The sequence below is a fragment of the Daktulosphaira vitifoliae genome, unplaced genomic scaffold, assembly GCF_025091365.1.
Source record: "Daktulosphaira vitifoliae isolate Bord-2020 unplaced genomic scaffold, ASM2509136v1 Scaffold_5, whole genome shotgun sequence".
In the NCBI taxonomy this organism is placed as follows: Eukaryota; Metazoa; Arthropoda; class Insecta; order Hemiptera; family Phylloxeridae; genus Daktulosphaira; species Daktulosphaira vitifoliae.
Window position 1 is genome coordinate 12,369,601 of NW_026099576.1, and position 14,452 is coordinate 12,384,052.

General features: G+C 25.6%; 1 protein-coding gene across 4 annotated transcripts in view; it reads left to right on the top strand.

Annotated features, from left to right (window-relative positions):
- LOC126907436 (tachykinins-like) overlaps positions 1-14,452 on the top strand; it is a 38,343-nt gene that overhangs the window by 7,709 nt on the left and 16,182 nt on the right. The window lies entirely within an intron of this gene.

Sequence of the window (14,452 nt, forward strand, 5' to 3'; positions counted from 1 at the left end):
TAAACTATTTTATAAAATATTACAACATTCTAAATATTTATTCTTGTACTTTGATATTTTTTCGGAATGTTGAATTTGAAATTGATGCCATTTCAAAAGGGCGTGTCTACCGAAATCACATTTAGGGAAAAACAGTTTTGAATTTCAAAAAAATAAAATAGTAACTTATCTTTTTAATTGGGATACATTACAAACATAAAAGATTTGTTTAATAGTCAACCATGTAATATTTATAGTAAAAATAGATATATTAATTGTCTTAAACTACTTTTTTGGTTAATTTTTCAAATTTGTTGACGTCCATTAAATATAATGAAAAATCTCTAAAATGTCATTTTTTAAAGAATTACAATAATTACTAAAATTAATGTATACATTTGTGACATCAAGTGTCACGTGTACTATAAATGATGTACTTAACATCAACACATTTCAACCTTATTCTGATTTTATTCCGACATTGATGACATTTGTTTGTTTAGCCTATTCTTTTGCTCTCTGTTGGTTAATTTTGTTAAACCTTATAATGAGTTTAAAATTTAAAAGTAACTTTGTAAGTACTTTTTCACAAAAATTGAAATATTTTGTTTTGTCAAATATAATTTGGAAACATTTGACTGTTCAAGAATTAAATTGATTTAGTTGATATCTTTGTACTTACTTCGCCTCGATTTGCGGTCTAACTAATTATATTGAAGCTTAAAATTATGTGAACTATAATCTCGCTGTACAAGCTTAGTATTCTATTATTATTATTATTTAAAAAAAAGAAAACGGATATTTTATAGTACGTTTCTGAATTATATGTTATTTAAAGATATAAATAACATCGCACTGTGAGTAACTCTAAATATAACACACTAATATATGGAATAAATTTATTATTTTCAGTTATTAATAAACAATATTATTTAGTAATACGCGTTCAATTTTGCACACAAGACATAATATGCTATTGCTTTGTAAAGGAATTGTGCATTTTTACCATTTCATATACAAACAAGCAATTCAAAATTTATCATTTTTGAGTTACTACAGTAGAGTACGCACAGTGCGATTCGTTAGAAATGTATAAAACACAACAGCGAAATACATTATGCAATGCATTATGATCAATTGTGTAGGATTAATGTTATCTAATCAATTTATATGGGCCGTCAGAAAACTATTTCAATTGATTATAATTTTAACTGTTGAAAATATTTAATGGAAACTTAATTTTTTTTTTAACTACTATGTAAATCTTAATCTTATGTAATTAATTAAAATTGTGTAGAAAATTCTGGTAGTGGTGATGCCGTTATACATGTATATACAATTCATGAAATAATATTACTGTAGCCAATAAAGTTATTCTAAAAATTATATTATTGTTGGTTTAAAGCATTTAAAGCTTAAAACCACATACATCTCAGCTGTCATCGAAAAGAGATTAGAAATTGATTGATATTGAAAATACATATGTTTTATGTTATAAACGACATTTTCTTATAGATTTTACTAAAAACATCGAGAACAGTTTAAGATAAGTCAGTTTGAAATTAATAGTAATAACAATAATTTAGTTTGATTTTACTTTGACTTTCAATTTAAAATCCATTTAACTATAATAAACAATTTAGTATAAGAAAAAAGTTCAGGACTGTAATGCAATTTGTTTAAGGTATTCAAAATCTCATCCTATTTGAGTGGATATACAACTGTTTTTTCATTGATACACCCCACTTGTTTGTCATCGAACTCCTTTTTNCTCATCCTATTTGAGTGGATATACAACTGTTTTTTCATTGATACACCCCACTTGTTTGTCATTGAACTCCTTTTTTTCACTATTCCTGTGTGTATTGAGTGCGCTATAGATTAAACAACGTTCCCTTCTTTTATTTTTAACACTACAGAAAAAAAAAATTCGATGCTCAAGTAAAATTCTTCATGTTTTTCTAGTAGTAGTTAATTGACAAATATGAAGGCTTGAAAACAGTGTTGGACTATTGTATAACAAATTGTTATGCCTTTGTTAATGAGCAGTTGTGAACAAGGTTTTAAAGTTATTTAATTGCTCGAGCCACAGTAAAATGACTTTATTTATAACAAACGGTGCAGTGAAAAAGTTTTATTTGCTCGGAATATTAGCTACCTAATAGAAAAATATTTGAATTTTATATAATGTAAGTGTACCAGCAGCATGTTCTAGACTTTATTGGACAATACATTTTTCAATTTTTTTCATTATTAGACGACAAAATAACTTTTTATATTAATTATGTTTAATTAAAATTTTCATCTTACGTTAAGATCATAACTTTTTCTTTTTACGATATTTTAGTGAATTACCTTATAATTTCCATACTACTTAACAACTCTGATGATCTCTGAAAAAAATATATTCTAATAAGGTTTTAACTACATAATTTTTCGTTATATAAGATACAAGAGAAGTTGTGTTATGCTTTCAGCAAACTTAAAATTCAATATATAACTTAAAGTTAAAAGGGAAACAAAAATATTTAATGTAATTCCTTTTTATGTTATCCGCTTATATATGAAACATAAAATAATTTATTGACACATAATTCTTTTATGTTTGTTTAGAGAGATAAATAATAAATAAATAATGAATTCAATGATTTAAATATTTAAAATACAATTCGACATACTTAAATATTATAAAAGTGTTTGGATTTAATAAAATTTAAATTGTGTGGATATAACTAGTTTATTTTTCTTTTAGAACAAATTATTTATGTCATTGTCAATAAAAAATTGGTTAAACAATTTTGAACACAGCTCAGACTTCTTTTTATCTATTGAAAAAAATACTTAAAAATCGGAAATCAAAATTTTGTTTCAATAAAATAAGGATTTAAATAGTTTCTAAAGTCGTAATTCAATATTATCGAAACTCAAAACTTTAAAATGTTTTACTCTTGTTTAATTATGTTAAATTATAAAAGATTAATATAAGAAAATATTAAGAGTGTTTGATAAAAGTGAGACTTACTTTCATTCGGGGTACCATTATAGGGTCATATAATAATATAAGTATTAACTATTATTAATTTGAAACCTAACCTAGTACTTTTTCTTAGTTCTTAGAATAACTTCAATGACAGTGTTAAGTAATAATTGAAAATAAAATAACACAAGTTCGATTTTTTGTTCAAAACTTAAACACATAAGAATTCCGACAATTATGATCACAAATTTTATTTAACGATGTCGAGTGCGTAATTAAAACAAACTAGACAGTAAAGGTTCGCCTGCCTCTTAAAATATTTTGTATCCCCAAAAATCATCATTGTCTCATACTTACAATGTTATTGTTTATTGATAAGTAAGCATAAAATATTTAAATTATTACAGGTGAATAGTATACAAATCATTTTTATATTCTATACAACGTTAATGTATTTTTCTACACTTAAGATTAGGATTGACACATTGCGTTTAATTATTAAAATTTGAGAAAATAAGAGTTGACAAGTATAATTTATAGATTTCTTCTCGGTAAAGAGTGATCTTAAAAGTGACTAATAATTGATTTATGACTAAAACGTATGTAATATAATATGATTAAATATGCGTTTGTTAAATATTTCTCTAACAAGTAAGTTATTTATTGAAATTTTTTTGGTTGATTCATGTTATTCTATGAATTTGAATATAATGTATAAATAGAAATATTAATTATCTTAAACAAAAAGGTTAAATAAAAGACTATTATTGTAGACACAAACAGTAGTCTACTGTTATCTCATATTATGATAGTGACGATTATATTACGACAATATAAATACCTCTGAGACTATAGCTTGTAAGACTTATTATTAATTCACTATTTCATAACTGAACAAATAGTATTGAAGCAAAACTATTTCTTTTAGCTTTTTTATAGGGTTTCATGAAGTAGTAATTAGGTATCTTATATATTTTGAGGTGTATTTTAAAACACATTGTCTGAAACGCAAAAACCTTATAGAAATAGCATAAAATGGGCCGTGACTTGGTACAGAGACAGTCAAATAAAATAAAAATAAATTTATCAAAAAAACATAAGAGTAAGATGTTTTATGTTGAATTGAGACGGTGACGGAGGTANATAAAAATAAATTTATCAAAAAAACATAAGAGTAAGATGCTTTATGTTGAATTGAGACGGTGACTGGATGTAGTGTTAAATAGAAACCCTTGGGTGTTAGCCGCAAGTGGGATGTATCATTTATCAATTTCGGAAGAAAACAAATAAAACAGAATAAGACACGATCGTAACTATCCAGAAGAGACAAACTAAAAAATAATAATGTGCTGATACACGTTTAAGCTTCCACTCACTGTTTAAGCCTCAAGATCAGAAAACACGCCGGCGTTTTTTGGAGTGAATAATAGATAAATATGTAATTTACAACAGTATTAACATCATTCATTAGGATAATGTAATTTTTATTGTTTCGTTTTTGCGTGAGAATATAGTGTTTAACAAATATATGTAAAGTTCATCTTCAAAATTCCATAGGTTTTTAAAACGTATCTTTTTCATATATTTTGAATACTAAAAATATTCGTTGAAGTACTAAATTGATGATATTGCTCTTACTATATGTATATTTCTGTACTAATATAAAATTTCTATGGTAATAATATTTCCATCGTATTACCACTATGTGTAATAGTTATTGAATTTAGATGATTGATATAATAACATTGTAATAATATAATGCAAACATGACCGAAATCAGTTTTCTGTATCAAATTCTTACCAACAATAGTACAATGCACGTCAAGTTCAAACATCATTTGTAGTCGGATTGGAGCAAAGAGATAAAAAAAAACTGGTGCTTTTTCATTAAGTCGCTGATTTGTAAATAAAAATATAATGTATTCATGAATTTTCAAATTCGATTTTACTAATGCATTTACTGTTGGTATAAGTAATTTTCTCTTATGATTTTATAAATGAGCCTTGATCAAAAAATTCTAACAAATGCGTTCCTAAGGATTCAAAAATTGACTACTCACAAAATAGATGTATGTTTATTATTTATTATGCCACTTATACTTCGTTTAATACACTGAAAGTATCGTTTGTCATCTCGAAAATCATTTCATTTTTAAATATTAGAACAAGAAGTATCGAAAAAACTTTGATTGATTCGATTTATCAACTACCCAAGACGAATCTTAAATAAAATTTATTAGTAATTTTTTTTTAGAAACTTTTTGGGTAAACACGTATCCAATTTTATTCGATAAAAATTGTACTTTACCCTTTTCATAATTATAAATCATGTTGAATCATATATTTACAAATATGAATCATGTTCATATTTGAACGTGATCCAAAAGCTGAATAATCTAATAACATTCTCGTCATTGATTTGACGGCATGTTAAGTATGCAAAATCATTGTACGTATTTCATAGATACATTAATGGTTGCCTACCTACTAAATCAAAAGGATTAATGATGTTAAAGTACTTTTTTAAACATTTTCATTTAAATAATTCATTAAATATTTCAAATAGAAATTGTTAAGAATAACACGTCATTATTATTATTTATTGTTTACTTTTGGCAGATCTAATTTGTCCAACTTCAATAATGCAATTAATTAAATAAAATACTGTCTACATAGTATTAATTTCATTAAAATATAACTAAAACCGTGTTTTTAGGTCATGAAATTGTAAGTACAACGTCAAATTGTTACGGGTGTACATGACCGACTACATTGACGTCTGATTATAATAATAGATGGCAGTATTCTTGTATTTTTATCAGTCAACACTTATATTTAGTATTTATTCTTACCGCAAAATGAAGTTGATTTAATAATTTCAACTGACACTTTCTTTTAGGTATAAATAGTTTTATATCGAGCTAAAAAAAAAAAACTCATTAATTTTTATAGTCTGAAGTTAACTAAACAAAAAAGTTAAGTTTTATCAATAACATTTTTAATAGTGTTAGCAATATAAAATATTAATTTAAATCTTCTTCATTATTATTTTATAAAAAAAAAAAAATTGGATATTATTTCATACTTCATAAATAAAAATATACATAAATTCTTTGGTCATTTTTAACAGTTATTTATTTTTGTTTAAATTTTAATTGTAAGTAATCACGAGAAACCTCAGTAAATGGTTTCTCAAGGGTCATTTGAAATAATACAATAAAAATGTAGTAACTTATTATGATATGTACAAAATGAAACCAATTATGAACAATTGTGGCATTGGTTAAATGTGAAAAATGATTTTGAAGTAAAATTAAAAATTGTTTCAAGTTTTGCTAAATGTATTTACAATAATTGATGAACACTTACATTGCTCTAAAAATACGTCAAATGATTTGAAAAGAGTTTTAGCATAGTGTACAAATAATTTTTTTCATCAAATATAACCGAGCTCAACTAATCGATTGTTCATTAATTATTATTGCAATTGAATTATTTTTTTAAGTATATTTTTTTAATCACGATTTATATTTAAAAAAAAACTGAGCTTTAGAATTTTTTTTTTTGAAACTTCATTATACNATCACGATTTATACTTAAAAAAAAACTGAGCTTTAGAATTTTTTTTTTTTGAAACTACATTCTACTGCAAATATTTGAATACATTTTTACTTAAATTTAACAATCCAATTTTATTATAAAACAAAATATTTGTGTTTAAACTTTTTACTTTTCACTACTTAGAAGTTAACTATTGTTTTTATTTGCTACTTTCAACTGATTACACGCCCCTTTCAGTTACATTGAAGGTAAATGGTCGTACTATGGTTTGTGACAAAGCTAATTTATATCCTTTTTTAAATGACCGGATGCCCGTTAAATCTCCCCTGGGAATTCATTGTACAGTATAATGAACATAAAATCATTTGAATAATTTTAATCATAACAAGCTAGATAGGCAAAATGTGAAGGTACACTAATAGATAGAGTCCGGTTCAAACTGCATGAAGCACAATCTAAAATGTATTTCAATAAACCTAAACAATTTACCATTTTACATTATCCAGCACTTGCATAAATATTAAAACCAAGAACTGTTTAAGGACAAAACAAATTTGTAAATATAGTATATTTACAAATTTTAGAAAATTCAATTTTCAACTAATAAAATTATATTATTTATAATGTAATTTTATGAATTGAATTTCTTTTTGTTTTAGTAAAAATTAAATGCAATACTCGTGAAATCTATTTTTGTTGATGAATTTTCAATGGTTTAATTAGTTTATGTTTATTCGATGAAGGATTAAAATAAATTAAAAAAAAAACTCTCGCGTTTGGTTTAGAACTCGAGTGTATTTAGTTTTTGTAGTCATAAGGGTCAAAACAATTAGATATACCTTATCCGATTGCAGGATCGTTTGTGCCTGCAGACCTTCGATTAAGTTTTCATTTACCGCAGCGAAATTGGGAAGCGGTCATTCAGAAGATCGAAAAAAGCGACTTAACTGTGTAAATTTTGTTCTTTTTTTGTAAACGTTTCAACGAATCCGGCTGTTTTCTTTTTGTACATTATCATTCAACAGTGTTGTTTATGGGTCGGCTGCAAGACCTCGTTTAAATTACAAACTGTGCTGCGGTCGCCTTACGCTTAATAGCAAAAACGTTATTTTATATTTCCGGGCTGCGGTCAGACAATAAGTAATACGAATAATATTATTGAAATTCTAAACTCCTTTAATCAATACAAGAACATGTATGATACATGAATAGAAATCGAAATGAAAATGTTTCTTAAAATCCGTTAATATATATCATTCCACCAGCCCTTGGGAAATCATTCCAATCCCTTCTCAGTTTCTACTTCTGCAGCTTAAATTAATAGAGGCTCTTACATGGACTCACACTCACCACTTACTTTAGCCGTCTTCATACTCCGAGTAAAGACGTTAGGTTAACGTCCATTTGTTGCCGTTTATGTGTATTAATCATTGGGCGTATTATTATATCCGTTTTGTGGTCTTCTGGACTATTTAATCCTTCAAATAGCCTCTCACGAACAAAATCATAATAATTTGTACTGAAAATGTTTTTTTGTGTAATATAACACGATTTTTTAGTTTTGTTATATTAATTAATGGTCACATAAGTTTTTGTTGTTATATTTCATTTTTAATACGAGTTTTGTATCGACTTTTCGATTTTACGAACATTAAGCACGTTGATTGATTTAAATATTTTTTTTATTTCCTAGAAACAATAAATACATTTTGTAGTGAGATACTGAGACATTTTCATTTAATAAGAACGAGCGAAAAATGAAAATGAAAAAAATTTGGTGTTTGTAGTTGGATATTTAAATCATTAATATAACAAAATTACTTTTGTAATTCAGTTATTATTTATTGAGCAAAGATCTAATGTTAACGACTGTTTTAATCAATAAATGACAACCTTAATTTGGAAAAGTATCATTATTTATATGTTGAGATCCTTCCATCTATATCTTCGATATTATTTATCTACTAGGAACATCGTTTAATCATTACTTCGAGTCTTCAGCAATTATGCTGAGTAACATTACTAATGAGAATTCTGGTATATGATGTTCAGAGAATTTAATATTTTGTCAAGAAAAAATGACAAATTGTTTGTATGACTCCTTGCAGTAAATAGTTTTTACTGATTATACTTTTTTTAGTTTAAGGTAGATAACTTTGAACATCAATTAATAAGTTACTCTTTTAAAATTAATATATTCCATTAATGATACAAAANCAATTAATAAGTTACTCTTTTAAAATTAATATATTTCATTAATGATACGAAGTTTTATAAATAAGTGTGAAGATCAAAAATGATAATTGAAAACAAATAATATTGTTGAACATAATTGTATGACAAAATATTATCATTTACATCAATTAAATACGCAATTTTTATATTTTATTGGATAATTTTTCAAATTATTAATTTTGTACTTGGCTTATTAAATTGTATATGATATGATTGATGTTGTCAAAATGTCTATTTCTTTGCAAAACCCAGCGCATAAATCAAACAGGAGACATTAGGGATTTTGGGATTAATAGCTTTCCGGGTGTACGTGTCAATTCCTAGTGATTGCTATGTATTTGACCGAACAGCTCTTCTATGCTTTCATTAGCGTTTGGGGGAGGATACCGAAATACATTAAAGTGTCACCAGTGATGGCATAAAAACTTCATATACCAAAACTGCCCGATTAGTAATACTTTATTGTATTTTCTTGTCGGCGATTACTCCGACACGAAGCAGCTTACACACGATTTATAGCTTTTTGCAAAATATTGTTTTAATACACGCCGCGGGCGAGAAATTATAATTAAAATGAGACACTATGGTTAGAAATTAATACAGCAATGAATAGTGACATTGTAGAGAATTGATTGGTCCGTTACAAATGAAATCTTTTCGTGATGTTCAAATTTAACTATACAAGTTCCCCTTCATCTTTCACATCAAAACTTTTTCTTTTTTTCTGATTTTGTCGTTTTGTTCTGACAAATTGTAACTAAATAAGATAAATGATGTCAGTATAATTTGACTGAAGTTATATTAACAGCGACACGACTTGTACATGTGTGTGTGTGTGTGTGTGTTATACAGTAACGGAAAACTTTATAAACTATAATGTTATTTACGGGATGCTGTGTACATAATAATAATGCCATTTAATGTAAAGTATATGGAGGGATACATATTATTTTTATTCATATGAATGAGAAGCCTCAAGCGAATAAATATCCTAAAGTACGAGTATACTGTTGACATCTTATTTGATTATTTTTAACTTCATTACCCGATGGATTTAAAAAGACAGTAAGTGCAGTTTATTTAGTCGACAGATTAATGGTTTGATATACGTTAAAAATACAATTTAAAAGTAATGAAAATTATTCATTTAAAATCGTTCCAATTAAAAAAAATCATATTCGATTATTTTTTCTTTTGTTGTCCCGTTAAGTTGAATTTATTCTGTAAGTTGCAAAAGAAAAAAGTTTTATGGCGGTACTTTGACATTTTGTTATAATACATTTATTTAAAACAATTTCAGTGTGACTGTCAATAACAAGTTTTGACAAAAAAACTACAATAAGGTACCGTACATATACACAAACAATTGAAACCATTGAAAAGTAATTTATAAATCTCTAGTTCAAAATGTATTATAAAAATATATTTACTAAAAAAGCCCTTAGTATTGAATGTAAATTGAATCCTGTTGGTATCTCATAAATTGTAATTCAAAGAAGTAAACTTGCATAATTGAGTAATTTAAGTAATAACAATTGTTATCAATATTTTTTCTGACAGTTAATATACGGAATACATTTGATTAAATAGATAAAATTACCAGTGAAAACATTATGAAATTAATTCATAATTTCTGGTCGTACAACGTAAACATATTTCTCAACAGAAATTATAAAAAAAAAAATTAAATCCATATTCATGACCGTCAGTTTTTGAACATTAACCGTAAAACTATTATTTATTTTATTTTATTTTCAAGTTAAAAATGATGCAGAATATGAAAAATAATAAATATAATTGCTATTTCTAAGTAATTCAGTGGAAAAGAACTAACTAGCAGCCCAGGAGTATGAACGGTTAAAAAATCTTCCCTTTGGTGGATGTCACAATTGTCTTTGATGAGCCGTGGTAACGATAAAAAAATATTTTTAACCAATAATATTCTACTTTTAACAAATTTTTTAAGGAAAAATATTATCATTGAGTTATACATTTCATTCAATGTACTTAGACAATAGTTTTATATTTCATGTAATTTAAAATTCATTTGAATATAAACCAATTTAATTGTGATACTGAATATTGCTTACGTTTTTTAATCTATTTCAATGCCGTTACGTTATAATTTATCTATTTTATTTTATAAATCTTACTACAAAAATTACTAATAAAACTTATAAATGTACACATAAACTGTAAATATATATTTTTTTAATCAAAACTTTTAATTAAATTTAATAGAATTTAAAATTTATTTTAATTGACTGTTTAATTTTAGCGATAAAAAGTACACTAATATTTTTGTATAATACGTAGAATGGAGTTGGTAGCACTTAAAAACAAAAATTTATTACAATAATAACGTAAAATACCTACAGAGCAGTGTCTNAGCACTTAAAAACAAAAATTTTTAATAATAATAACGTAAAATACCTACAAGGCAGTGTCATTGGGTTTTAAATATAATATGACATGTTCAAGCAGTATGTTTAAATTTGTCAGGTCAAGTGGTTTCGTTTAAATCGCGTTAATAAGGCTCTAGAGCACTGGAAATGAAATTTCATTACGTTGTGGCGTTCTTTAAAATTGTTAACTACGCCTTGGTGGATATTCTCGTTAACATCTAACAGTAATTATCATTTTCTTCTGCAGAGATACGTAAAGAAATATCGTATTATGCATTAAAAACTACAAGCTGCTTATTTGGGTGAACCAGAGTGCTCATAATTCGTATTTTTATTTACGGAGAAAAAAAAATCCTAAAAGACTATGACCACTTCAGTGAACAAAAATTACTTGTTTATAAACTTAAAAAAAGTCTACTAATTCCACGACTGAAGTAAGATAGAGCGAAACGACGAAAAGTTTTAAAAGAAACAATTCGATTACATCGCGTTTAAACGTTTCAAATTGAAAATTTTACTAGTTTTGAAGGTTTATTTGTCATAACAATAAACTGTTTTGCAGTACACGTTAAGTGAACACATACAGTTCAAAATAAATAATACTTGCTACCCACCGAATTCAGTATTCGGTACACGATCGCGTGTGACTGAAACGACCAGTAGAGTCTGTCGATAGACAAGGCGATTCAACGGATCCACTCCGGTTAGGTTAAGCCTTGGGGTAAACGATAGGGCGAATTCGATGAAGCGTTCATCGTTGTCACATCGTTTACTTTGTGGACATCTTACTTCATTCGGCGGAAATTTATATTTGTCTCTGCTACCGAACTTTTGTCGCGTTTTTATCGTCCTAAAGGTGGCCAAATTTCTGTATACTGTAAGTGTAAACGTCTGGACTAGCAAAAAAGAACAAAAGAATAAAAGGGTACGCCTATTCAAATAATTTATTTGTACGAGAATTCGTTTTAAAATACTCTTGAAACTCGCTAGTTCATAAAAAGCTTAGCGTTGCGTGATTTGTAAAGTGTGTGGTAATTAGCGCAAATGGAGTGCCTAATGACTTAGGATATGTGTGACCAAACAGAAAACTTACTTAGTAATACTAGAATTGTATGTTTTTTTTTTCAATTTAACATACTGCATTTTGATCTAGACAGAAATTTTTTTTTAATAAGTAGTTATTTGCCATACAAAATGTTGAAAAAGATGCGATTTAGTTTGTAAAAAAGCTTTTCATAAATTAACTTCCGGTGAAATACGATGTAAAAAGATACACATAAATAAGTTAAAAAAGTTAACCTATGTGCATTAAAATTTTACTCAACATAACATGTAGATTGTATTAATTAGTACGGACTAAAAAAAATGTAATATAGCTGTATAACTGATAAATTGAGAAAAACGTATACTTAACAAAAGAATCCAAAAATAAATTCTAAATATTATTTTTTCATTTATTAAGTGGTTCATGATGAATGAATTATCTTTTATATTAGTACAAAATTATTTAATGAAAAAGATAATTTTTGTAGTTTTAATACGAAATATCTGAGAAAAATGACATTAAATAGAATCACAGTAACTATTTAACTTACATTATTAAATTTAAAATCGCCAAACAAATGTCGATCCACGTAGCTGACAATTTCCCAAAATTGACATTTTTTAAACCACAATGTTTCTGATCTTTTAGCGCGTGACATTATAATTTGACTATTCCTCTAACAACATTTATTTCCTCTCTAACTTAATTTAAATGTTAATAAAATATGTAGAGTTAACACCAAAAATAAAAAGTAACATAGCGAGGCTAAATTTTTATAATTACTAATTTTATTAATGAAAATATATAATATGTCAAATTCAAACTTATAAATTATTCAAAGGAAATTATTTCAGACACCCTTATAAAGTACAAGGGTTAAACGTTAACTTAATGATTCATAAATTGACAAAAAAATGTATCTAAAAGAATGAAAAAAAAAAGTTCTCAATATTTTTTATTTTTTAATTATTAATTGGTTCACGTTAAATCATTCACTTTGTATACGTACTAAAAGTTAAAAAAAATTTTGTATTTTGAACATATTTCATAATATTATTATAAAATTTAGAGATAATTTTCGGTTACTACCCTTTAATCGAATTAACTCTTAACTTTCACCGAATACTCAAATGCATCAAATAGTCTTTTGTATACTATTAAAGTTTTAATTTAAAAAGTAACAATTTGCTCTCAATAGTATTTTATTTTATGATAGCATAATATGCCAATTAACCATATTATTGTCATTAAATTTTTTCATTTAATATTTTATCGACTGAATCTTTCCTTTTAATAGTTATAACCATTAAACTATTAAGNCCTTTTAATAGTTATAACTATTAAACTATTAAATGCAGCATATATGCTATGCGTAATAGTTACAACTGTACATGAATTATAGAGTTAATTTATTTTTTATGTTAGATGTCATTAATCTTTTACTTTCAGAATAAAATTTATAATTAAATAATTTTGAAGCTGTAACTAAAGGTAGTTAAGATAGAAGTTTTCTTATTTACGTCCATTGTCCAAGTTCATCTTAAGTATATATGATACAAACTAGCAGAAAACATTTAATGTACTTAACGTTGCCAACATAACACAAATAATAGTATTGACTTTTCAATTAAGTGATAAGGTTAAATTATAAACAAAGCTTTTTTTGATAATCCAATTGTCTATTTCATGAACTCGAATTTAACTTACTGTGTAGTTTCAATGCTCTTTGAGTAGTAAATAAAACATTGCTGTTAGTTATACATAATCTATACTTGGTACATTAAAAGTAACCGAGTATACTTGAAAAAATTTAAAGTAAAGATCTCATATACAAATATAGAACAATATAATAAATGAAAAATTTCTTTATATTTATAATTCAAAATATTACATTACATAATTATAATTATAATTTAACTTTATGTTATGGTAAGTTGATTCGAAATCAAAATATTTCTCCTCACATTAATCTGGTCTATTTGATATAAATAGAAAAATCTGGTTTCAATATGCTCAGAAACCATAAATTTTAGTTAAAAAAAATTGTTTATTATTACATAATTATTTAGATTTATTTTAATANAAAAATTGTTTATTATTACACAATTATTTAGATTTATTTTAATAAACTTAAAGGAATAATACTTTTCTACATTTTTGTATCAATTCAAATTTACGTCAATTAGTAATTTTTTGTTTTGTTTCATTTTTTTTCATTTTCAATTTGTTTCATTGAAATGTAAGTGTGTT